At 38.9% G+C, this 27,032-nt stretch overlaps 1 protein-coding gene across 1 annotated transcript in view; it reads right to left on the bottom strand.

Annotated features, from left to right (window-relative positions):
• The window catches only part of AGBL1 (AGBL carboxypeptidase 1), a 289,485-nt gene that overhangs the window by 133,766 nt on the left and 128,687 nt on the right, over positions 1 to 27,032 (bottom strand). The gene's annotated exons all lie outside the window — the stretch shown is intronic.

The raw sequence follows: 27,032 nt of genomic DNA, 5'->3' as shown, positions 1-27,032 counted from the left end.
TTGGTCTGGCTTGTGCTTAAAGAAAAAAAAACAACAAAACAAACAAACAAAAAAACAAAAAAAAAGAAATCTTAAGTGTTGTATGAATTTCTAGCTACAGAGTTACATCCAGATTTGCTATTCCAGCCTCCTACAACAAAATAAAATACATATGTATTCGTGGGGTTGTGGTCTGTTCTTGTACTGGCAGAGCCTTGCACTGCAGCTAGGGCAAGTTGCATGTAGCATCTTTAGCATTAACAATGACTTGCAAATGATGCTTGAAGAAAAAGGGTCGTAAAGCAGGAATGCTTTTTTAAAAAAAAAGTATAAACAAGGGAGAACTGGTTAAGAACAGAAGACAAAGAAATAATAAGAGTCACTAAGAATATTCATACATTTTTAATGTAGAAAAACAAGATCTCTAATGCCATCTTGGGGTTTCTGGCAACATCACAAGATCCATTCTAGGTTTCCTCTAGTTTCACTGTTATCTGAATTCCCTTCTTTCCTTATAATCCATAGTTCCTGTGTTACTCATTTGGCAAATCAGAAGACATTAGCAATAGCTAACACATGAGAAGTCAACAAATGTTGCTGTGATGCTTCTGCCAAAAATTCTATATGAAAACATGACAACTTCTGTTATGTTTCTTAAAGGCTCTTCAGATAAAGTTACCTTTAGGCTCACCTCTCCTGATCTTCAGGACAACAGCTGCTCAACTGAGATTAGCAGCTGTAGTTCTGCCAAGAACTTGTGTGCTTACACAGTTTCCTTTCAATAGGTACAACTCCACATAGAGCCATTGGGTTGCATTCAGAAACTCATCTTTCCCCAATATGACTAGTAAAAAAATAAGACCCACACACTTGTGTGATGTCTTCCTGCACCACAGTTATATCGGGGAGCACAACTAATTGTAAATAACAACAGAATTTCCATTCTGAGGGAAAGATTCATAGGTGACTTTTATTCTCACACTTCAATTTAACATCAAGAAGAAAACAAAAGAAAAAGGTCTTGTTTTTTCAGACCTGCAGAAATACTTTTTCAACACTTTCACTGCTCACAAAAAACCCTCTGCTTCCCCCTCCCCTTTCCTGCTGGGATTGACACTAGTTTATGTCTACTCAAACCATCCACACACATTTAACTGTTAAAATGCCTTGGTACACACTGGAAGAGTCCAACATACAAAGCCAAACATCCAGGGAAGTAGAAATGAAACTGAAACCTAAAAACTGAAACTGAAAACTACTCCTAAAAGGATTCAGTAAATACATAGATTAATATCGAACCAACCCGAAGCTCAATTCTTATTTCACTATTTCTTAGACTAAACGCCTCTGTAAAAAATTTTCTTATTCCTTCAGAACGTACAAAGAAATCCTATGGTCTGTTAGAAAAGCACATAAGAAAAACTCCTTGTCAAGTCTATTAACACACATTAAAACCAAGTAGACGGTGTGACAAGGCACCAGCGTTTCCTGCTGCAGAATCTGGTTCCACCGTGGCCAATGGACTGCAATGCCTTACTCATACATGAGCACAGTTTCCACACAGCATGCCAACATCTCCATAATTCACAGCACCCTCACTCTTCAGACAGGTTTGACTCTGTCCATAACACACTTTACCAACTCTGTTGCTCTGATACAATTGTGACTTTTCTTGGAGGTGACCCTATGACAAGCCAATCCCCTCCCCTGCAGCTCACAGATGCTGCTGGTTGCTTAATATTAGTTTAGTACATGTAATCCAACTCTAAAACAGTAATTTGAAAACTCTTATTTACTGCAGAGAAGGAAGGTAACATCTGTGCATATAGGCAAGAGCTGGAAGACAAAGTTCAGCTTTATCCTTTCAACGATTAACATCTCTGCTCATTTAAATGACCTTTAAATATCAGCCCTCAGCCTGGCAGCTTGTATCCACAGCTCTTAAGGAGATGCAGAAGTTTAATTAAATTATAAGAGGCTGATTTTTCCCATCCCACTCCCTCCTCCCATCATACTGTTCAAGTCTGTTTACTTTTGTAGATACCAGCTCCCTGCCAGCCCTGTTCCCCCTTATTCCTTCCTTTCTTCTCTCTCTTTCCTAATAGCGATGACATTCGCAGATAATGGTTTTGTCCGTTATGCTCTGCAGCCAAGGGTGAAGGTAAAATATTAAGCTGATTTCAAGTGCTGATAGCAAATAAAGGGACTGGGAAGCTGAGACTGGCTTTGAATGTTTGGCAGAATTTAATGAAATTCACTGCTCAAATCAAAGGCATTTCTTACAACTCAGTCCTAAGCTATTATATTTGCTTTAAATGTTTTATGTGTCTTTTCTCCTTTACAGCATTAGCAAGACTACCTGCCACCTTGGATGGGACTAGTAGCAGCTCAAAGAAAATCATGAAAACCTTTGCCAAAAAGAATTCCAATAAGAAAACCCCAGCTCTGTGTTTCTATACAGATTACCTGTAATTTTGCTATTTGTTATAGATCTTCAACCCAGACGCATTACTCAGATATATTCAAAACAATTAAACTGCATTCCTTTTTTCTCACAAGCCTGATGCTTTTGTTATAGTCCTGCCTCCTTTTCTACCTTTATACAGCCAGAACATTCTCTGATGTGTATCAGCCTATGGGATAGCTATTAGTGGTTCTAGGGCAGTGCATGGCTACCAAGTGGAGCACAGAAAAAGGGAGATTAAAAAACCACATTTGACTTTCTCCAAGAAGACCCTGCTAGTTTTTCTGCTGGATATCTGTAGAATGACTCAAGAGAAGCTATGGAGCTGGTGGAAGAAGAGATCCTCTGATCCTTACCAACTAAACTTTTCTAAATGGACTTGGCCAGAAAACAGTCACAATGATACAGGGCAAGGTGTTCAGCACTTACTGTTGCCCAAGGAAAGAAACACATGGGCAGTCTGTCCTCTAGATGTATGTACTCCAATAGTGTCACAAGTCCAGTAAGATGAATAAAACCAAAGGAAAGAAAACATAACTCATGTGACTGGTTCTAAGCAGAGTAAATTCATTCTTAGGTGAATTTGTTGGCAAGTGCTAGCTTCAAATATCATCAATATATGCCACCAAGAACATTCCTATTTCTATGCAATCTTCAGCTCTAAAGATGTATAAACACAGGTGGTCATGTAGAAGAACTACTCTATAAAAGCTGGATCCCTGGCATATGAAGTTGATACCACGGGCAGAAAAGTCAGGTTGAGATTCCCCTTCTGAACCCATATTTGGTACCTGAACTTCTAACTGAAGCATTAGACTCTTGCTCTGAAGGCAGGGACACCTCACAGGGACTTAATGATAAAAAGGTTAAGTAGCTAAAGCACAGACTTGTTCAGTTTAAGACAGAATTGTATTTTAAATCTGTTTGCACTTTTAAGACCTTGCTTTTAATCTTGTACCTCAAAGGCTGATGTGAAGTTTTACTAAAGATGTGTTTTCTCTGTTGTCTTACTCTTAAGCTTGTTTGGCTTTGAGAGCAAGGTAATCTCTGATACTGCATTAAACTGCACTAAATTCTGCAGGAGCTATGTGTATGGATGGAGAGATGCTACCTGGTCCTAACCTAAGGCTTCATGAGGTCAGTGGAACCCTTTCAGGTGATTGCAATAAGCCTGGAATAGTGCCTTGCACAGGTACAAAAATGGGAGGTGTAGGGGAAGAGAGAGAGAAAAAGGTAGATACACAGGAAAAACAAACCAAAACAGACCAGGAGGTGTAAAGAGACTGGAAGATAAATATAATGCACAAGATATTAGACAAGGAAGAAAACAAGAAATGGAGAGAGAGAGAAGTCACTATTTAAAGAAAAGATGTTGCTGTGCTTGGAAGATAAAATGATTCAAAGTCTCCTGTCCATTACAGATAAATGGAAAGACAGGGCCCATCATATTGAATGAATGATGTCAGGACTGATAATAACAGCACCTGGGGCACAGGGAACTATAAAATCTAAAGGGATGCATTGTGTTTGATATGTAGAGAACAGCATCACCATTCACTGTGCATCTTAAGAGCAGACAGCAGTACTAGCGTAGGATAAGAATATATATAAAAGTAAGTAGGTACATGTAAACATCAGGATGCCATTGAGCACATGGGGCACCCTCAACCAGACACAGCATGCTGGACTTTATAAATAACTACTGCCTAGGATGGAAGCAGAAATATTTGCTTTAAGGTGTTTTGGTTTTGCCATTCAGAAAGCTCAGAGCAACTCGGAGAGAAAAAAAAAAGCGGGGGAGGAATCTTTCATTTCTTCTGATTTTAAATCTTTTCAGAGAGCAAGACTCAGTGATATGAGGAAGCAGCAGCACCAGCAAAGCCCTCCCTTATAATTTAAAGAAAGGTGTCAGAAATATAACCATTATTTTCTGTCTTTGACTTTGGCTTTGTTCAAGCCCATGTGCTGAAACTATAATGACTATATTCATCATGTCCGTTCCACAGAGATGCTCATCCAATGCCACCCAGCCATTGTGTTGTGGTATTGCCTTGTGATGCCAACGATCATTCCAGAAACAGAATATCACCAGAACCATGTAAATATTGGAGGCTTTACATTGAGAGCAATCCAATGAAACAGTATGCTTATGTAATGTCAAACAATCTGGATTTTAAATGTTTGGATGTTTTCCAGAAGCTTCAGAATGACAGCTAACTAGTCTTCCATCTTCTGAAATTTCTGTGTCTTAATGGCATAAGACAAAATACCAAGTGCTGAGGACCTCTTTGTAGAGTTCTTCATTTAACATATTTCATTTTCTAGCAGACATATATACAGACTTGCACTACAGCACTCTACATCTGGAATCAAAGATGGGGGGGATTTAGAGGGCAGGGTATTTTTCCTACTGTGCTCCAGACTGCAGCATTAATTTCATGGTGGAATATCTTTCCCACCACGAAAGTGGGCCACTTAAAACTCCCTCTGGGAAATCTCAATTTAGCATCTTGGCAAGCCGAAGGTTTTCCCTCCAGTGAGGTGATCCCTTCACCTGGTTACTCCAAGGAGTGAAGAAGGTGATGCTCTTCCTTTGTTCAGGGTGTGAAGTTATTAGATTTTTCCCTTGTTTACAGTGAAATACAGGTGAATAGCTGCAAGGCATATGCATACACACTGATGAATGAAACCGTTCCCATCAGCGTTACTGCAGCTAACAATTCATTTCTGATCATTCACTCTTTCTTTCTGACTGCAAGCAACATGAATGCTAAAATGCCTGTATAGAATCAGGATCAAGAGCAGTTTGCCTTCCCAACATAACCAAAGCAGCTGGGAGAGTTCAGGAGCCACAATCCCTATTCCATATCTCTTTTTCTTCAAGTGTGCATTTTGTTCCTAAATTATATTTACAGTCCCCTCCCCACTTACTTCTGACCTACTAAAATGCTAATTGCCCTCAAGCCTCATTTGCACCACATCTTACTGTGACACTTGCTCTCATCATGAGTAAAGGCCACAGTTAGTATTAGAGCACGAAGGCAGGCATGCACTGTTTAACTAGATGATGAAAACCAAGGCCAGGAAGTCAACATCTCCTAAGAGATCCCCATATAAAGTACCAAGCAATGGCGATTTTTCAATTGCACTGTGAACTCTTACTGCCTAGTTTATTTTATCTCTAGGCCTTTAAGAGGAAATTTTTTACTACTTTCTTCTCTTTTTTTATTGCACCTTACACACACACGCAATGTCAAACTTATCTCCTGAATGATACTTGTGCTATCTGGATGCCAACCAATTTAAGGATGCCATTGAAAGGATCTGTCTCATTTCAGACCACGGCTGCTCTACGACTCTTCCCTCCCAGCACTAATGAATCCATGATGCATAATGCTTCCTTTTGGGCAAACGCTATCCTGAAGTATCAGTCTGCCAGCTTCTTCTTGCCTCCCTGCAGCTAAGCACTGATAATAATTAGCAGAATGAGCCTTCAGTGTTTCACTTGCTACATCTGACTGATTTTGTCACAATGGACAATCCTTGCTTCCCAAGGTAAACAATGCAGTCTGTGCTCTTCCTGTTTGGTGAATGTAACTGTCTCTATCCTTGCTCAGCTCCCTCTGTTATAAGGGTTATTTTTCTCTCTGTGGACACATTGCATTAAGTCACATTTGGTCACAAAGCAGTTAGAAATGCAGAATGAGATCTGCTTCACTCCAGATAATGCTGTCAATGTCATAATCAAATAAGACGTTCACACGGCCTACTGAAAATGTGAGTTAACAGCACTGTCACAGATAAGTTAACCTCCCTCCCAGTTCCACATCAAAGGATGCCCATCAGATTTCTACTTCTTCTAGCTGTAACAACAGTAACTATTAAATACCAGATAATTCATTCTCCTACAGTTGCCAATGCTTTGCATTGTCATTTATGAGAAAAGTAATAATGCTTTGTACTATTTTATGAAGAAGAAAATTAGGATTCAGGGAGCAAATAAAAACTGGGCTCTGTTTCCTGACATTGTCCATGAGATAGGCTCATCTCAAGAGTCTCTTCTCAGGATTTTCAATTACTTTATACATCACTGAATTAAAAAAAAAAATAAATCCTTAAACCAGCATTTTTAGTCACTGGCCTTGGATGGAAAAGTCAATTTTGAGCTGAAGAAGTTTCTTATAACAAGTATCTACATTCTGCAGGAGGTGGTGACTTTTCCTCACCAAACACACACCCTATTCCCCTCAAAACTTTTACTTGTGGGTCAAAACTTCAAATTGTACCATCCAAAACATCAGGACTGTTTAAGAGAAATGTCTCAGCATATGTTAGAAAACAAACATTTAAGGTTTCTTAGGCACCCATTCCTCTCTGTCAGAGGGTGTCCCTGACTGGGCCACATGTCCCCTAAGGTGACATCGGGACTCTATGGCAGCAATTCAGTAAGATGCAGAATTATAATGCAACATGGGAGTTGTAGTTTGGCTGGGGGAGCCAGAACAACAGGGTAGCCAAACAACTCCCAAATGGCACCACGATGACACTTCCAAATGGAAATACTGTTTTTAAACAGGAAGATTTGTCTCCAGTTCTGACTATCCATTATTCATAGAAAAGTTTAAGTTCCATAGGGGGAAAAAACACATTTTCCCAAACAGTCCCACTTACATCCTCCTACAAGCAATGTCAGCAAATCCTAATTTTGCAGGCAAGGGTATTGAGAAGTTAAGCCACTCATGCAACAAAAGAGTAAATCAGTGAAAAACTAGGAATAGAACCTGAGATCTGATGAAAGCATATCAAATTAACTAAAACTTTACTTTCAAATTAATGTCATTTAGGCTGTTTCTAATTCCTGTATTCTGATTTTATTTTAAATGTGGCTTATATCCATATAGCTGAAGAGGATTCTTAACTTAAGCTAATTGCTCACATATGGGTTGCACTGAATTAACTGAGTTGATTTAAAAATCTGTTAGTTAAATCAGTGCAATCTCTGCATATAAATGAGTACTAAGAATTGCAATTTGCAGATGATTGTTCTAGACATTAAACCAGAATAAATAATGCAGAAGGGCAAAGTGTGGCATCATAGATTAACAGTGAGAATCACAGAGGGGTGTGTAGAGGCCCAGGAAAAAAAAAAAAAAAAAATGCAGCAATGACTTCAGATCTCTGTTGGCTAAGTAAGGATTCTAGGAAAAGCTAAGTAGTCCAGGAGGTAGTACTCCCTCTTGGTGTCCTCTGCTCCTGTGGAGCAGAAGAGGTAATTAGAATGGAAGGAAAAACTCTAAAAGCAGTTGCTGTGAATAAGAAAGTTCAGATTCCTCCAAATATTCTGCTAATAAGTTAGAGAATAATTGAACTAATAAAACATTACTGACAGTAAATAGTAAAGAATGCTTGTACTTTTTTTTTTTAACAACGAGACACGCCCCACACAAGTAACATGCTGCAAGATATAGTTCCTTCCTGGACCATCACTAGATTACCCTGGCCTAACCCTGTCCAACATCATCTATAACGTTTCTAATGTTCAGGATTCATGGAGCAGGCATTGATTAGGACATCATTCCCCTATCCCAGAAGACAACTGTGCTTGGAAACCTGGAGTCCCTTTCTAGTCTGGAGTCTGCAAAGCTTTCTGTGGGAATCAGACTCATTTCAGCAAGTTAACACCTCACAGCAAAGCAGGACAGTGACCTGCTAGCTGGCAGCGAAGACAAAAAAAAAAAAAAAAAAAAAAAAAGAGAAAGAAAGAGGCCAGGAAGAAGAAAGAGGCAAAGGTGAGGAAGATTGAAGTCACTCCTCCTAAGAGGAGGTTCATTATGTCCCCATTCTCCATCACGTCAGCCATCTTCCTCCATAGAAACAAGTAGCAGAGATAAGTCTCTTCGAGTCACACCTGCATGACAATGAGGTGGTGGTATTCCAAAATAAGATGCTTTTGAGCACATATATTTTCAGCCCTGTAGGAGGCTGGAAGGTTGTTTTGCCAAACTTGTTCTGTTGTTTTCTGAAGAGAGGTTAATAATAAACTTTAAAATAATAAATTAAAAACATGGCTGATCTAGATTATGCAGAGTTGGTTGTCCCCCCAGCAATGGTGAGTAGGCTCACACATTCATTCTTCAATATTAATTCCCATTGCTCAAAAAAGATGCTGTTTTTCTTCTCTAAAAAAGAACTGGTACAGAGTAGGTTTATTTTGTCACCAAGTTGCTCAGTTCAGTGTAGAAGCACAAAAAGGGACCTCACTGTACACGAGGCTGTGGTGTGATTTATGGTGGAATTGGCCAAGGCTGACATACACGAAGACACACTATTCTTCCTCCATTAGTAAATTATAGTTCTAGCAAAGCAGTATTAACTGAAATATGCTGAGTAGTAGCTTACAAAATAACACAAGACCAAGTACATCGCTTGTCAACTCCTTTCCTGTGCAAGGCAGGCACAGGCTAAGGAAAGTAACACTAGATTGTGTTAATTGCTCATGCTAGAAGAGTTTCCTTTTTTCTCTCCATCCTACCCCCTGCTTTTTTTTCCAGTCTTGTTGTAAACCCAATACGATTATGAAGATATTACTGTTAATATCTACAACATCATTGGGAATTTTCCACTATAGTGGGCTACAGTGTTATGGGACTTGACATCTTCTAACTTCACAGGCTACTTGCATGGCAAATATAATCTCTCTGCAATAAAGTAATATTTCCTCACAGGTTATGCAGCAATGATACATATGAATCCAGGCTTTTTGTATTTCTCCTTTCTGACATGGGATTTCTAACTCTGCCTGTGGATTCCACTGAGGAGTCAGGAGTTCCTATAAAACACTGTTTGCTTTCTTTGCAATAAGTGTTCCCTTCTGTGGAGATGAACAATATTTATGGATCAGACCTGTTTGCAATACAGCTTCCAAGTCAAAACAGAAACAAATAAAAAAACCTGCAACAACACACCACCACCACCAAAAAACAAACCCAAAAAATAAGCCCCCACAAAAACCACCTTCTCTTACTTTTTTGTTGCACATTCCATCTGACTATGAAGGGATGTGGCTATTTGCCACTTAACCAGGTGTATATTCCTGTATTCTTTCTTTTCCAGCACATGACATCTTCCTCATAGATGTTCCACCCCTACATAATACTTCTCTCCAGTGTTGTGAAGTCTTGGCTAACACCTTTCATGATTCCCTCATGTATTCAGGATGACCATTAAGGCTTTGGAAGACGTGAGGAATGAGTTAGAGATACCATCACTACCAGTAACTGGAGAACACTTCATGCAAGTAAGCAAAGCATAACAATAGTTTGATAAGTCATTCCAGTTACACACACAAAAAAATAAATCCCAGAACACCACTGTTTTGTGGACGCTCCTGCTCACTAATGTGTGTACCATCTGCCTTACTACATCCTTCCTATAAGTCTCAGGTAAAGAGAAGAAAGATTGAATTATTCCAGTGGCCAGGTTAGAGAAACTATGTGTCTTAGGACTGCCACACAAATAACAAATTTGAAGTATCCCTGTATGAAACCTGGCAACTACTTCCAAGGCCACATCCATCCTGTAGACGACAAAGTTTTACCAATAAAGCATCTGTTCACCAGGATGAGCATGTCAAACAATAATTATTTAATAATGATAAAGGAGGGAGGAGACAAAGAGATAACAGTTCCACGTCCTGCAATTCTCAGCAAGATAAATTCAGTCCTCTGCTAGCATGAAGCTAGTCTTTCAGTGCATCCTGAGAGATCAGGCAACAGCCACTCTAGCATCACTAGAAGGGCATTTGTGGGACTGATCTGCCAGTGAGTAGAGTAAGCACTCATGGAGAAGGTAAGCAGTTTGGGGTTACGTCTGTAGATGCACTAATCTCTCTTACTTGTTTACTCTCCCCCATGCGCATGCACTATGAGCCTTCAAACCTCAGCTGAATGTTAATTCTGATGCTAAAAAACTAAAACAAATTGCACTTACATAACTGTTCATCCAAGCACAGTGTCTCTGGGCACTTCACAATAGTAAAGTTAAACGAAGCATTCAATACACACTTATTAAAATAAAGTATCCACTAGAGAAACCTGATGGGCTTGCAGAGCTTTGCAAAACATTCAGAAAAAATTAAAAATATACACATATAACAAGCAGTTACAGATAGAATTACTGTAAAACCAAAAAAAAAGCAACCAAATTCTCCAGAAAGCTCACAAACCCTAACAAGACTTGGACAAAATGTTTAAGAGAGTTCATTTAAGCGCTAAGTAAAGCTGGCACTGAAAATTCAGGGTGCATAGAGAGATTTAAGATTCCTAAGAGGTGCTGTCAGAATCTCAGGGGAGTTAAACTTGCAATAGATACCATACTGAACACATTAACTGTGGAAGTCTTTGCTGGAAGTTTCTAGTAAAGAAAAACTAGGGCACTAGATAGGAACAAATATATAAAAGTGGTTCATATATACTTGTGTGAGCAAAAAATCTGAGCTGTTTTTGCATAGCAATTGACAAATTTTAATTGGGAAATAGCACGATCAAAAAATTCCCTCTTGAAACAGATTTGTAAAGTGAAGTTACTTGAATACTGAAATAAATGACCTGATTTTTCAAAATATGGAGCTACTCATCACTGCCTATTGAAGTTCAATAGAGTTGCAAGCACTCAGCATCTTCCAAAGTCAGGAAATTCTTAACTAGCTTCCTAAAAAAAAATTGGATTGGGGCAACTAATTTATGGTCCTTACTATTCATTTTTAACTCTGTTCTTAAACTGAATCAGGAAGCTTGAAGCATCAGAATATATCAGCAATATTCCAGGATGGAGGATACACTGCTTTATCCAAACATTTAGGGCTTTTTCCCCTTAGCTCTTCCCTGCCACCCCCTCCACACACTTATTTTTAAGGTAATATAATGGAAGAATAAGCTTTTAAAGTGGAACAAATTGTGAATAGTTTAGGATTGATGGGTAAGGGTGAAGACACCATGAAGAAAATCGATGATCAGCATCCCATCTTAGTAGCAAAATGCTTAAAAATCTTTCAGATAAGTGGCACTGTCCTTTTTCAGTGAGTTAAGAATATCAGGTCTGATCAAAAGTTGAAATATTTCATATGAAAGTAGATGACAAAGTACAAGGCTGACAGAGGCCCTTATTTAGACGTGGAGAAAAGGAGAAAAGAAGGGAGCTCTAATACAGCCTCTTGATCACTTATTGTAAGACATATAGAAGGGTAATTTATAGCCATAGCTCTTCTACTTAGAAAGCCCATGGGTAAAAATTGACACAGTGCCATTGAAATCTACTGGCTGATCTAACTCAGCACACTCAGATACCAACCTAAGAATAGGACAATGTTGTCTATCTTTACAGAAATCAAATACTGAGGGCTAGTTCTTCTGTTTAAATAGCAAACACTTTGACCTCCTCACAAGGAAAGAAGATTTCACCTATCTCTATAAAAGAACTGAACACATTTTAACTGTTAATACACATTCAGACTCAAAAGGTGAATGACAGCACTGATGTACCACTGTAAAGCCCATCATACAGGGCAATAGGACCTTTACCTCTAAGGAAAAACTATGCTAAGCTCCAACTTGGAACCAAGTTTTCAAAACTGTTTTCCAAAGAGAACAATATTCCGTCATTGCTGAGAAACAAACCTAGATGCAACTTCAAGACATTGTTTTCAGTGGAGATGTACCTATGGTGTCTCTCTCAGTAGAATGACATGGAAAGAAAGCATAGAAGAATAAAATCTTCTCTATTCCAAGACAGATTTGAAAGAGAAACAAGCATGGTGCTTGCTCAGAATCCTCACAAAAGGCAGGAGAGCTAACATGTCTCTAGAATATTTCTGATGATACCAGATAGTGTTTTTCTTTTTTTAATTTCTTCAGGACTCCTTGTTCTTCAAGCTATCCTGCTACTCACAGACCCAAGAGAGATTAAAGACTCAGCTGTATAACATTTAGTCAATATAGATAAGCTCACAGAAATATCCCCTATAAAAATCAAGTGCATATTCAAGTAGGCCATTCTGATCAGCTGGAATAAAGGTTGTACAAGGTTACCATTTTGACCAAGACTGAAAATGCTGAGGAATAAAGAGTGGGATAGGAAAGACCTTAAAATCTAAGCTGTCTTCCTCCTATGTCTAGGCAACATAGCTGAGCTGTCACAGTTTGCAGTTAGGTAAATTAGTGCTTTCTCAGCTTAATAGTTTCTCTTATCTTTTTGAAATATTTATAAGCAAGTGAAGTTACTTGCTGCCTACAGGATAGGACCCAGCTAAAATTTCAACAAAAGTCAAAATTCCAACAAAACAAAACCCTTCTTGACCAGCATCATGCTAAAAACATCATGTAATTATTAATGCTATATAGTGCTGTAAAATTATTAATAGTTGTAATTTTTGTTAAAAATATAACAATGTTTACAACCATCCTCAAAAAAAAATTCAGATAGAAGTACACAACATTCTCCAGAAAGCTATTAAAATTTTTGTTCTGCTTTTCTGACTAGTTGGCAAATTTGATCACCAAAAATTGCCAGGGAGTTAGTCAAAAAAAGTACACCAAACTTGTACTTGTTGCCATCTTTGGATGTCCAAAAGTTAATCATCCTCACCCTCCCTCAGAGTATGGCAGATGTATTTTTAATGTGAAATCTCCATTTCAATAGGACCATCTTTTTTCAAATGAACACTCAGACATTGCAAACAATTATATTATCATTAAATTAAGCCCAAAGAGCTTCTTTAAGGTATTACTGCCATCACTGTATAGACGGCTAAAGTAACTACAAAACTGTTTAATGTCTTGTCTGAGATTGCACAGTAAACATTTGAGGAAAGTGGAAAAATGATGATTCAAAGAGAACAAAACATTCATAGTTTGGTTTGGGTTTTTTTGGGGTTTTTTGGTTTTTTTTTTTTTTTCAAGCTGTTCACAGCCAGGAAAGCAATTACTTAGTGGCCCTCAAAGGTTGATGTCATGAAGGATGCTTATCTCTATTCCTAAGCACTGAAAATTACCAGTGACAGAAAGCAAAAAAGGGATTGCAACCAGGAAAAGGAAAAAAAAAAAAAAAAAAGGAAGAATTAGGTCTATAGAGCTCATTTCTCTTCAGCTTACAAGGCAAATTTGTTGGCCTGAAATGCACGATCGCTGAATTGCAGCATTGAAAGTATTTCTCATGGTGTGACTCCACAGCTGCAAAATCCCAGCTGCAATTAGGTAACTGTAGGACTGGATGTTTTATCATTTTTATACATGCAGGCACTCCAGCGGTGGCTGTGTCAGGCTGCAGCTGGCCTGCCATCAGCCCCCAGCTGCTGTCTAGCAGAAAGGCAGTAACTGCAATTGTGTGTAAACATCAGTAAAACACAAATTTTGCGGGTGTTGAAATAGGTTGAAATTGCTTAGCATGGTTTCAGTCTAGCACTTCCCAGATCAGTCAGGTGAATATGACTTGCTTGGAAGAAATCACAGAACATGGGTTTTACACCATCAGACAGGGAGAAGTGATAAGGTGACCTCCTAACTGTTGAGTCTTCAAACAGCCAAAGAATCACTGAATTTCAAAGTAAAAGCATTTTAGAGGAACTGTAAAACCCTCACAATTCCAGTTGGGAGCCATTCTTCAATGATTAAAGACTAGGATGGTGTCTTTTCCTCGCATTTGTCTGTGAGGAGGATTCTTGTGTCTTCTGTAGCATACAGTACTGTCCAAAGGAAATGCTGCATCTGCTGGTTCACAGGATGAATTAACAACATGGCTGTTTACATCCAAAACCACAAACTCATGACTTCTTCAATATTAAAGTTACACTCTAGATGCTCCATATTGGTGAATACTTCTGAATACACCCTCTGGAGAGTACAAAGCACAGCTCCCGTTCAGCTAGCATAAGTCTAAAACAATTCCATCAGAAGGTACTGACAAATTTACAAGGACTTAATGCTTAAGATACATTTGGGACATCATATATTTGATAGTTTTCCTTCAACTGTGGCATATGGCTATCCCATCTTTCCCTTCTTTGATCCCCCACTCAAGCCCATTTGATGTTTAAATGCATTCATACCAGTAATAGATCTGTTCCATGAACTCACAACGAATATCATTTAACTTCCAATTACTCATCTCTCATGCTAACTCCCACTGGCTGCAAAATCTCTCTTGACCAACAAGTTCAGGAGCTGTACAGAAAAGCAAACAATATTTTAAACAGCATAGAAATAGTCCACTGTAGAGAAGAACAAGGTATTGAGATTCAAAATTAATCTCATGGGCAAGAGCAAACCAACACAGCATATATCCCCACAGCAGTGTATTCTTTTGAGCTTCCAATGCTGCTCAGGAATTTCACATTTCATTCTTACATAGAGAAGACCAACTCTCCACCACTCCAAGAATTAACCAAACCTTATAAAAACAAAACAAACAAAAAAGGAAAGCTGTCACAACATCAGAGACAAGACAAAAAAGTATACCAATCGTTCTCTGCAAATATACTTCCTTTCAGTTTGTTCCAAATGTAAAGCTTCACTAGAAGAATAGCCTGCTCTGCTATAAACTGTTGTCCGAATAACTTAAAGACATTAACTAGGACAAGAGGCTTTTTGTGGATAACGATGAGAGAATGTGAGGAGTTGCAGGTTCCCTTCCTGCCTCTTACAGGTCTGTTGCTTTACCTGACTATCAGTAAAGCACCAAGGAAGAGTTCCACTTGGAAAGAGTTTTAATGTTATCACACACTGTTGGCACACGCAGTACAAGATGTATTGCCTACTACTGCAACAGTTGGGAAAAGAATGCCAAGCCCTGTCATTATGAACAGACTGTTTATCATTGACACCAAAGAGCTGCTGGAATGGGAGGACTTGGGCCCAGCACTGCCAAAAGTGGATATTTGGCCTGGCAATGAGAAAAATAATAGGATGCCACAGTGCTGTCCTAACTTATGCTACTGGCACTACCCTTTGGGTATCTTGAATTGGCAGAAAGACATCAGAGTTCAGTCCCGCTCTCCCCAGACCGCCTTTCAGTCTATCACAAAGAACAACCAGTATCGATACTGAAAGTAAATAGGCAATTTTTTTCCACGCTAGGGTGATCCTCTGATATACAGTTTAAATTTTCTCTTTGCAAGAGGAAGAGTACAAGCAGGAAGTAACCTAATTTAAAGTTCTCTGCCGTTGGCCTACAAATGGAACAGGATGAGTCAGTAATCAGTGACTGATTTGCTGTCACCATTTATTCCAAGATCCCTGTTTACTCTAATAAATCCTCATGCTATTGCTTTACTGCAGATGACAAATAATCACCAGGTCTTACTCATCTAACAGGGTCAGTAAGATACACACACAAAGTCACTCAGCCTCACAGACAGCGACAGCTTTGGGCTTTCAGGGTATTCCTTCACAGCTACTTCTGTTCATCCTATGAGGTCCTCCAGGGATGATTTGTCATGGTCCATAGCAAGTTGCCTAACAGTTTCTCGCATAATTCAGTGACAGGTTACATCATTGTTTCAACTGGAGTGCCTCAGGGGGTCTCCTCTTTCTTGCTCATCCCTTTGCCAACTTCCACTCACATCCACCATCTCAGCAGGGATGTTATTCGAAGCAATGACTGCTTTGGAACAGGTACTGAAGTAAATTAGTTTGCATCCATCACAAATTCTGCTATAAATTATACTTGCATCTCACAAAAAAAATCTCCAGGATAAAAAAAACCTTTAAAGACAATGAAGGCTCAACAAAGATCCCAGTGTTTATTATTGACATGAGCTCTCCCTTAAGAAGCAAAAGGAATCTTGCGGCAGCAGCAGTTTCGGAGATGCCACTTGAACAAAGCCACAATAGGAATCAATTGAGTCAAATCATATTTCTTACAGGTTAATAAATCCTCCTGAAGCAGAGAAAGTGTCAAGAATAAAGCTTAGGACAAATGGATGGACATATTTTTTATTTCCATATGTGTAAAGTAACTTGAGGGCCTTCATGGAAAGAACTGCTTCCCTGGGTACCCTGATTCAGTGAGTTGAGTTGAAGTTCATTCCAAAACATGTTTCCCATCATTGCAAAGGGACATTTGAGTCAACTATATACTCAAAGTATTATTTACATCCACTTCTCAGGATTTCATCAAATGCAAAATGCTGATTGAATGGACATAACCCCTTAATCGCATTCAGAGAAGAGAGCTGCTTGAGTTTTATGTATTTATTTACTTACTGATTTATTATTATTATTTAACTGTCTGCTTGCAATTGCAAATATGCCTTCGCTGCTTCATTAACCTGATCGCTTACCTATGTTGCAAACTCAAGCCAGAATGTCCACACAGGAAATATCTATGCCACATTTGGAGAAGCTGTGCCTTGTATTTATGGCTGAGATTGTGAGTTACATTTTTAATGAATACCTATCCAGGTTTCCTGCATAGTAAATATATATTCTCTCAGAGAGTGTGTACATATACACATCATGTCCTAGCAAGAGTTGCAATGGCAAGGAAGCATCAGTACATATCTTCCTTTTGCTGTTCCCAAAGGAAATGGAGTTTGTTGCCATCACAACCCTAACATACAGTGTTTGCTACTTGTTGGCAGAGATGCAAATTGCATTTCCTCTGCCAGCAGATGTTTAAGCCAGATGTTTCACTGCCAGATTCTGATTGGTTGACAGATAAAGTTGACAGTTTCTTCTTAAGACAAGGGGATAAAAAAGAGAACAGGAGCAATTTACACAGCACAATTGGGTTATGCTTCCAGTTACACTGTTGGACTGCACAGTAACTTCACTTACTCCAGAAGAACAATTGTGAATCTACAGCGGTGTGTAGGAAAACAGAATCCAACCATAAGCCAAGATAGCTACGTTCACCAAGCTAAAGACTGTAGAAATACTTCACACAACGCTACTCAGAAGGCCATCTAGACATCTAGTTACTATTTCCTGAAACAGAGGAAACAAGAAAATTAATCAAATCACTGTTTTCCTATTTTGCATGACTAGCCAGCAGAGTACACATTTGCAGGACATTCATAGGCTCAGATTCTAATGCCAAAGATATCACTGTTAACATTCAGTGCATGATGCTACACATGTAAAAAAAAGTAATTTGATTAATAACAGAAACAACTGATGAAAGTAACTTTTTAGAACAAAGTCATAAGGACTCTTATTCCTTCTATTCCTGGGCATAAGATTACCTCAGCAAACAGGTCAAAAAGAAAGTCTTTCTTTACCACCCATCACCATTATAACGGCATGCTCAGAACTCAGTGTTGACACTCAGTGTCACCTATTGGATATGATGATGACAAATGTCAGGTTTTGGCCTGTTGGACCAGGATTGTCATGCTATACCTGTCAATTCTTTACTATGCTTTTCTACCTTCCTTTTACATTACATTGAATGATATGAAAAAAAAAGATGCTTTCTTTCTATATACTATAAACATTTTTGTCGCACTTTAAAGTTGCAGTGGTGAAATGGTTTCAAATAGTGAAAAACATTGCTCAAAAAAGAAAAGAGGAAAAAAAAGAGAACCCTTATCTTTAGTGGGTTGATCCATCAATGACCTTCCTGTACCTGAATGCACCACAGATACATCACAGATCATTTTAAGTAAGATGATCTTCCTCTCAAATATACCCACTAGCAAGTCCATGCAGAATATTAAAAAAAAAATAAATCCAGAAATTCTATATGAACACTTCTTTTCTCTTCCCTACTGGACATCTATCTTTTTTACCTCCAGATATGACAGTATATAAAAGCAACTCCCTTCCCAAACCCCTACTGGAAGCAACAGGAACATTACATTACAATCAACTCCACACAGACAAATGTTTTATTCATATCACACAACTAAAAAAAGCATATACTAGCTAATTTTACCTAAATAAAAAACACGGGGTGGCTTTTAAAGTAATTCAAGTTCTTTTCCTATCCTGCTGAGGTACATTTTATCTATTTGGGATGAGTGGCATCAAATGCAGATACTGAGAGTGAAACCCCGGAGATGTTTACGGTAAGTCATGGAATCCAGGGCCCCTTCCATGTATCCCACAGATAAATGGATTATTACTAACGCGACTTTTAAAATAAGTGATCAAACCCAATCCCACTTCACTTAGTCAAATGAATTTCAAGGAGGAGAAACAGAGAAATCTGCTGCCGTTTTTAAGGTTGATAGTTGCTCTTCTCATCTAATTCCTCCCCGCCACCACCACCTGTTTTGCACAATATGTCATTAATATTGTAATCACTGAATTATTAGCCAGAGAATTTACAAGCACTGCTTGTTATTTCTTGGTGATGAAGCGAAATTGCCATAGAAATGAAAGCTATGGTTTGGAAGATATAAACCCAGGAATCTTTTTAATGGGATTTGAGCTTGCTCCAGATCTGAGTTTAAGCTACACTAAAGATTTCTGAATGCTAATAATGAGGCCATTTAACACTATTATTTAATATAAAACAGTTCTACATAAGTAATAGGTAAAAATATTGTAATAGCACAGGCCAACAGGGAGCAAAGCTACTTAAGGAATATGATATAGCCCATTTTGTTGAATAGGAAAGGAAGAATTATTTTACAAATGCAAGAGAACTACTAGAACAGAGTTTCCTCAGGTGACAGCACAGATGGATTCCACAGTGACACAGCTGTGTCCACAGGTCAATATTGAGGTATATTGGCAGACCAACACAGAGGGGGGCCAGAAAGAGAAACAAGACATATTGCACATCAGAATATGGTACCCTGAAGATAGCTGGTGCTAAGAATTCAACCAGTACTACATCTCCTAAAACTCAGAATACCCTAAACAACTCCCAGGATCTTGGATAGCAATCTATATCATAATCTGTCTACCTGAGAACAGCTAGAGAAACTTATAAACTTTTCTATATGCTGTGTGGAAGCTGACCTCTCTAAATTACAGTATTTTGTGATGTCCTTCTTTGAACCCATCTGACAAAAATCAACTATTTTCAAACAGTCTCTCTACTAACAGGAAACAACAGTAAACAGAGCTCTCTGAATGGTCCCCACCACTAATGACACAGGTTGCTTTGGAGCTTCCACAGTCCTTGGTCCATGTCATGTTAAACAGGAACTTTGTATAATCCCAGCAGATTACCAAACCAAAAATAAACAAAAAAGAAGAGCAGGAGAGTGGTAGACAAAATGCAGAAGTAGAATTGCATGGGGAAAGACAGACATTCACAGAGAAAGAAAGAGCAAAAGTGAAAGACAAGGAGAGACAGATTCTGAACTGAAAAGAAATTAGAATGTAACTCCCCATGGGAGTAAAGCAAGGAAAAAACCACTGTATGCTGGGATTGCAAGGAAAAACAACCCAAATATTTACATTTCTATTCACATAACTGAAAAGATATAAAGCATAAGAAAAAAAACAACTTGGTCCTCAGGGGGTTTCTCGGTGTTGTTTTGTTTATACACAGAGACCCAGGACTTTGCTTACAGCATCTTCCATTAGCTCTACTGCAGAGAATTACAAATGAGGAATCAGGTCATTCACTGGAAAAGAGGGTAATATCAGCCTCCTATGGCTTAGAAGCTTCTACAGTGTGGTGGTTCTGGCTGAAAGTCCATTGCAAATCCAAGTAGCACTGGGCAAACATCTGATTGCAAACCTGGAAAAAATGCCAAACTCTCACTTGCGTCAAAAACCCCAAAAGATGAGGAAAACAGCGCTCTCTCATTTGACAATGTTTCTTTTCCTTCCCTGTCTTCTGCAAAGTGACACAAATACTGAAAAGAATCTCATTTTCAGTACGGTCCTTGTTACCAAGAATCCTAACACAATTTACGGACTATAATTATAAACCAGACAGTGAAACATACAGGAACTGAAGACAACAGCTGTTCTCAAATCCAGGGCTAACAATACAACGTTATCAGTCCAAAAAGCAATTACAGCCTACAGGACCTTTAAACAAGAAAAAACTGAAAATAAAAGACAAAGGCAGATAAAGGCAGTGCCTCGGTATCCGGCCTGACATGCCAGCCCATTATTTGGGACTGTAAACTATTGACAATCTGCTCTACCAGGTTATAAGGTCCTGGTATCATTTACCTGTTACTGAAGTGCAGTTAAAACATTCAAACACGATAAAGTGACACCTCTACATCATGTTGGAAAGTAAGAAGCAGCACAGTTATCAACTGAAACTAGTGCTCCAAAGGAGGAAACAGCACAAGTGTTTGACACACCATCAAGGATTACTGCGCTATTTAACAAAGCTTCTCTGGTTATAGGTAATGACAACAGTGATAGCTAGTATCCTGGAGTATAGCTTTTGAACACTGAAGTGGAAGGTGCCACATGGTAGTCCTGCTCAGCTTCTGAACCCAGTGCATGTGGGCTCAAATTTTTGAGTGTTATCTGAGTCTAGAGAGAATTCAACAGCCAGAACAGATGTCATAACTGGAGTAAGCAATATGTAACATCTGAAGAGATATCTTACTGTCAGAGGTGCTTTGGATTTTACTTAATTTTTTTTAAACCTATTTTGTCTTAAGTATATACACTGAAAACAGAATACAATGCTAGTGTGCTACCAATGTTCATTGGAGTAAGAAAGCTAAAGGAGCATGGAGAGATGCACAGAGAGAGTAGAGATGTTTTTCTTCACTCTGCTGACTGATTCTCATGACTTCTTATATTAAATATGAAACTGGAATTTAGAATTTCTCCCTGCTTTGCTTGTTCATCTTTTCTCCCAGCTTGTCTTTTCTTTTTTAGCCTTACCCCTAAGGATTTCTTACCCCTGGCTCTGCCATTCCAAGCACTTCTTTTCTCTGTACTCAGCCAGGTCTCTCTCACTGTGACTTCAGCTGTAGGCATTAACAAAATTGGCTGCTTTGATTAGAAATGTGTGAGTGGAAGGCAGATAATAGCCTGGTTCTCTACACCTGATCTCCCAGTGAGGGGTCATTGGTAAGGGTCAACAGCTGAAATAAGTGTCTCATCACATGAAGAGCTTGTGAAGGAAAAGCTGTACTGTCAAATAAAGTGGAGCACAGCAGCACTGGGAGTTGGAGGGGGCTGAGTTACCTATATATTTAGGTTGATTTGTGTTTAGCAAATTTTGTTCTGGGCAGGAGCTTCCAGCTCAACAGCTGTGGAACGTGAAGTCCTGTACTGAACTAGAGAACAGATACACTTGAAGGACTTGCAACTCCATCCTCCCAGAAGTGGGTTTGTTCTTCTATTAAGACTCTTGTGTCATGTCATATGCAATAAGACTGCAATAAAAATATGGAAACAAGGAGATTTTCTTAAACCACTTCACTGGTGGGCTCTGATTAAATTATCCCCAGAGTAATCCATTTGTTGATTGACACTTGTAACATGAAGACCATCCCAGATCATTTGACACTGGCCACTGGTGAATCATCAAGTTAAAGCCTTTACTTTAAATGCTACTATTATGAATGAAATGTCAAGTAGTGACATTTGATATTCTGCACCAATTACTACTGTGCATGTGGGCACATAAACACCACTTAAGCAGAGTCAGAATCAGGCTTTTAGGAGTTCAGGGATCAAAAGAGACAGACTACTTGTCTTGTCTAGGTTTATAGACTACATAGCTATTGAGGGTCCATTAATCAAGTAGGGGAAAAAACAGTCATTACAGCTGATGAAAAAGAAAAGACGGACTTGAAATGTACAAGTGCCTATGTTATGCCACACATCCCTTGCTCCTCTCGAACAGCCACTGATGTCTGTGTCAATCTGAAATTAATGACAAAAATACAGAGGTATTATTGGGTTAAAGGTGACAGAGAGAGAAGAAATCAGAGATCAAAAACCAACAAACTTCCCAACACTGGAAGGCACAGAGCTGTGAAAGACTGCCTCACTACTTCTTAACTTGAATGCTCATCAATAGTAGAAAGAGTCCTACAGAGGATATTCCTGTATCAGGAGTGTTGAGAGCCAAAGCCTTGTTCCTTCCCTCAAAAGTATTTTCCATTCCTCACATTTATAACAACAACTGTACCACCCTGCTACTATGATTGCCTGTCTTTCCCATACCTCTCATATATATAGGAAAGTATAGAGCATGACTTTTGCTCCACTGCATTTCAGACTCAAACTACCAGACAGAGGTGAAAGGAAGGAAAAGGGAAAGTCTGGCGATGTATCAGGGGACAGAACCATGTTTTCAATCCAAAACCTGATGCTAAATGGCCTTTCTTTAGAGAAAGCTTATCTGTTCAAGCACTTGGTGGGTTTTTGAAACCTTTTGATTGAATGACTTTTGAGACAACTGTTAAAGCTAAGGTTCATTCTTGACAAAGATGTAAAACTGGGGTACCTCAGTTGTTTAAACAAAATTTGACTTTGAAATTCTGAAAACTCAGGGCTTATTAATTCCCATGTGAACATGCACTTTCCAGCTTTCTTATTTTCTCTTTTGAACACACCATTGACCCTACCTACAGTATCCCCCAGCTGTTTGTGTAGCTGCTTCTCTTTTTAGTGAGAGTGCGTTCAGAGGAAGCCAGCATGATGGATAACAGACGTCCTTTGACATACTGTGTCATTTATCACATAACAGCCTCAATCCTGCTAAGAGGGCCTTCTCCATATGTCACTGTCAGCTCCTGTGCCACCCCAATGCATCAAAAAGAAAAGTTTGAATATGAAGCACTGTAATTCCTAAGTCACAGCTCATTGCAGCTTTCCAGACATGAAGAACCATTCTGTCTATCTGCCAGCTTGTTTGTTTAATTTTCACCCTGTCTCACATATGTGAGAAATTAAGTCTTCAGTGTAGAAGAAAACCAGAAAAAAGTCAGAGGTCTAACAGAGAGAAGGAATATAAAAATCTCTAATTCCATCAGGAATCCAATGTGACATTTTAAAGTGGAAAAAGAAAATAGAATTACCAATTACTATAGTATTATAGAATTACTAAGAATCCCACCTCATTCCCAGATTGGAAAAGAGGTTCTCTAATGGGCCGATGTGCAACTAGTAAGCTTAAAGCAATGCAGATAAGCTCCTGAACTTGACTGCTTAATGGAGACATATCTCATCTCTTCAGCCCCTTCAAGGGTACAAAATGAAGCCAAGGCTTCCAGGAAAGCCTCTTGAAATTATCCAGCAGGTCCTGCTCTGGGCTACCTACAGTAATCAGAAATCACTTCCTAATGCAAAATTTCAGCAAGTCAGTTCCCAGGTGACACCTGAAAACACAAACAAGAGACTGGAGCTTGGGCCTTAGCTCTGTTCTATTACACTAATACAAATCCATGAGTCTCTGTGCTGTCTCCCAAGTGTTAGCATAGACGGCAATCAAACCATGATCCATCCAGGCTCTTTTGCCATTAGCCTGCAGGAATGTAGCCTGCCCATGGTACTGGCTCTGATTAATTGATTATAGTATCATTTTTGGGGTGCCTGAGGACAGACAGAAGCAGCCTGTAGCACTCACACCTCTTTCTTTGCTTACTACATGCTGAATTACTTTCCCCCCTCCAGTGTGGAATAGCTAAGGCCATGACTCTCCACCTACACTTCTAGTTTTCAAAACATTCATGCAACAGGGTCAGACCCACTTTCTCAGCTTGCTCTTACAAACCTCATCCTGTCCCATGCTCAGAGCCCAGTCTCTGCAGAGCACACCCAGGATTCTCTGGACATCTATGACTCTCCAGATGACCCCAGAACAGGCTCTTTTTAGTCAAAGTATCCTTGAAGCACCCATGATTAAGCATAGCTCCCACATCTAACTAGGCAAAATTATCGTACCCTACACCCCATGTGTCTAGGAATCACCATTTAGAAAGCCAAAGTTACAACCTTCCTTTTCAAGTTCTTTCAGCAATTTACAAAGCATCCCACCATCATTCCTGGCCCAAACTTATATGAACCATTTCATAAACACATTTTGTACTTGTTAGCATTTCCCAGGTAAGACAAACTTTCAAATTACTTTGACTAATTCGCAGACTCCCCCAGTGTAAATGGTGTTAAATTCCGAGAATTAAGATGCCGTTTGGATCACAGTGAGTAATTTAAAATATATGGTTTGCCACTTCATTAGGTCATTGTCATGCAGTCTTTGTACATTTCCATTTCATAAAAATATAATTTTCTTCAAGAGAATCACAGGCAAATTACAGCTTGAAAATTAATTAATAAACCTTTATTATGCTAACCCTTAATAGGATTATTAATATGAAGGAACTTCAAAATTAATTTCTTCCTCAGCAAAAGTTTACTGGCAAAACTTCATACTTCTGTGGCATTCACATTGTTACTGTCCTTTCCTGATGTCTACTCTTTCTTAAAGGAGAATCACAGAAGGTATATTAAATCTTCTTTACAAGTGTTATTTCCATAACCTGAGTTGTGAATCAGCTGACTCAAATGTTCCTAATTTTGGTGCAAATTTCAGCATACTCAAGGTCTTTGAGCAGCAGTTTAGCATCAGTCCGAATAGTGTCCCAGTTCCAAGTCAGATTGGACCTCTTTATCCTCTCTCAAGTATTTGCAGTAGATGTTCTATACAGATATATTAAAGATGTGACAGAAAAGAGCCTGGTGAGCCTCCAGGCAGCCTATGGGCCAAGCCACCAAGAAGCCCTTGAAAGGCCTTCATACCCCTATAAGTAGTTCTCTTCCTGAAGCCACCAGGATGGAGCTCTAAATCAACAATATCGCTTCTGCTTTCCTTTGTATTTCAGAGTATGGCATAAAGACAGAATTGTTTATGTGTATGAAGGGAAAGAAAGAAGCAAAAGAACAATAATTCAGCTGGGGCAAGCCTTGGTCATTATTTGGACCACTAGGCAAGAGGGTTGAATTATGGCTTGCCATGACAGTACCCTAAATAACTGTTAGCTGGAAATACTAGCTTACATTACAGAAACAATTACAAGAGTTAACCATTTGGAAAAGGAAAACATGCTGCTGAAGAACTGCCATTCAGCCAGTGCAGTTCACATTCCTCAGATTAAAATAGAAATTTCAAGGGGAAAAAAAGATAAATCAATCCAAGTTTGCATCCAAGTAAGGCAACGTGTTTTCAGGATAGCACGCAACAAAACGTATGCATATTTGTGTTGTTGATTTGTGCAAATCCATTCCCACAGGATGAACATAATAATTAAAAATGAGAGCACAAATGGCCACTTAAATGCCTAAACTCCAACTTGAGTAATTGTGCATGCAAATGCACATGTATTTTTCAAGCACAACTGCATCCATTCAATCCTTACAATCTGGATCAAAATAGCTTCTATTACCATGATTGTATATGCATTTACACACATAGAATACTGTATCATTTGGACGACAGAGTTTTTGGCAATCCTCAAAGCAAACTCCATGTTTAGTCTCACATCAGGTTTAAGCAAGAATGAGCCATGACAGAATCATACATGCACCACAGCTAGTTTGTGGAGAATTAATTCTTGCTAGATATATGCTCTTTAGGGACCAGCCATCCCATCTGAGACTGTGCAAGTAAAATTATGGTTTCAGAGCTGGCACACGTGTTTCTCAAAGATTAATAAGATGCTTAGGGAAAAAACACAAAAAAATAAGGGGTTTGATTACACCTAAGTGATTTCTTTTAAAGTCACTCTGTAGTTTGCAACATCTGCTACAGACCTAGTTGCCACAACTTCTGCCCAATGGCTTAAAACCAGCCACTCCCAGAATTTCAGAGGCAACGGGTTCAGAGGTTACAAAAGAGCTACTTTGTACCAGTCCAAAGGTGGTACAGTAAGCAATGCTTGAAAGTAAAGGAGGTAGTTTGTTACGGCACTTCTAGACCCTTTGGGGCAAAAGATATAATAAATTGCTGTCATCAGTACACACAATCAGAACCAATACAGTTTAAAAGGGGAGAGGTATCAATACTGGCAAAGCCAGTTCATCATAAATAACAGCCCTGAGCTGGGTTTTTGTTTTGGTAAGAAACTGTTTAAGGGAAAGATACTCTTGATTTGGATTATTCTGTTTACAATAAGAGAGGCTTCTTCTTAATATTCTTTTTATTTACATTCCCAGCTGTATTAGTGTTATGAGTCTGAAAGCTGAAAGCCATTGATATGGACACTATTTGATTTTGAACAGACTGTGTGCTGGATGGGATTACATACCATTCAAGTCTGAAGACAGACAGAGAAGTTGCACAGTTCAAGGGTGCCCTCACCTGCATGTCAGGGAAAGAGACAGAAATTACTGTGACTTAAAACACTTCGCTCTTCTCCACTTGGAAACTACCGTGTGCACAAGACCAGACAACATATTCCCTAAACATGAAGTTATTCCAAAGTAAATTCTCTTTGTGTAACATGCATGTTCTAGAGGGGGAAAACAGCTATTCTCTCACTGCCTTCCACGTTCAACCTTTACATGTGTTTATAGCAAGACACTAGACAGGTAAATCAGCAGAAGGTTTGGCATGAACCATGCAGATGGTTCAATCCACAAAGTGTCAGCTGCCTTTCCAGAGATCTCAGCCTAACCCCAAAGATGTTATTCTTGTGACCTAAAAATAAAAC

The sequence above is a fragment of the Strix aluco genome, chromosome 12, assembly GCF_031877795.1.
Source record: "Strix aluco isolate bStrAlu1 chromosome 12, bStrAlu1.hap1, whole genome shotgun sequence".
In the NCBI taxonomy this organism is placed as follows: domain Eukaryota; kingdom Metazoa; phylum Chordata; class Aves; order Strigiformes; family Strigidae; genus Strix; species Strix aluco.
The sequence above is the reverse complement of the archived record's forward strand: the minus strand, read 5'-3'. Positions and strand labels throughout refer to the sequence as shown.